Raw genomic sequence first — 984 nt, forward strand, 5'->3', positions numbered from 1 at the left:
CCAAACACTGGCCAAAGAAGAATGGTCTGCTCTATGCCTTCTCTTTCGTCTGGTCACTCAGAAATATAATGTTGTCAGATATGATTATTGTTGTTTGTCTCCTCACATTATTTTTAGCCATGTATTCACCATAGTCTACTTTCCCTTTCACATAAATTCCCTTTTTCACATACTGATATGCCACATCTCTGAGGTCTGATCGGAATACTGAAATTCTGTACCGTGTTGTCTTTTGACTGATGTCACGCATTTGGTATGCTTCATTGTCTCCTGATTTTCACATCTCATTTGTTGCTGGAGAAAATAATGTGACTTGTTTTTTTCCTTCCACGTGTCTCATGACAGGGTCCTGATCAACTCGCCCAAGTAACTGCACATGATTCAGAAATCTTTCGAGAACCAAGTTGCTTACTATTTCAGACTCATGTATTACAAATTTGTGAAGTACCTGCAATACAGGTCTTTGAAACATTGCTTCTACTTTTCCTAAAATCTAATCGTTAGTCCTTTCCTGATGCTTCAGCCAGACAGCTCTGGGCCAGGAGGTCATTTCCTGACCTTAAGTATTTTTTAAAATATATTTTTCTTGATTTCAGAGAGGAAGGAAGAGGGAGAGAGAGATAGAAACATCAAGGATAAAAGAGAACCATTAATTGGTTGCCTCCTGCATGCCCACACTGGGGATTGTACATGCAATCCACTCATGTGCCCTGACTGAGAATCAAACCATGACCTACTGGTTCCTAGGTCGATGTTCAACCACTGAGCCATGCTGGCTGGGCTACTTATATACTGTTTTAAGCTGCTACATTTGTGGTGACTTGTTGTAGAGCAATAAAAAACTAATGCAAAAGAAAGAAAGAAAGAAAACTAATGCAATTGCTAATAACTAATGCAGACCAGAATTTAATCTGTTGAACACCTCTTCTTTTATCTCAGTGAAATAGAAATCAGATCTTGACATTTACCTGTAACTTTATTGAT

The 984-nt window shown here is 38.5% G+C and overlaps 1 pseudogene; it reads right to left on the reverse strand.

Moving 5' to 3' along the window:
* Window positions 1–14: 14 nt before the first annotated feature.
* LOC102244667 lies at window positions 15–472 on the reverse strand (annotated as a pseudogene).
* Window positions 473–984: the final 512 nt, after the last annotated feature.

This window comes from Myotis brandtii, unplaced genomic scaffold (genome assembly GCF_000412655.1).
Source record: "Myotis brandtii unplaced genomic scaffold, ASM41265v1 scaffold50647, whole genome shotgun sequence".
NCBI classification, from domain to species: Eukaryota; Metazoa; Chordata; class Mammalia; order Chiroptera; family Vespertilionidae; genus Myotis; species Myotis brandtii.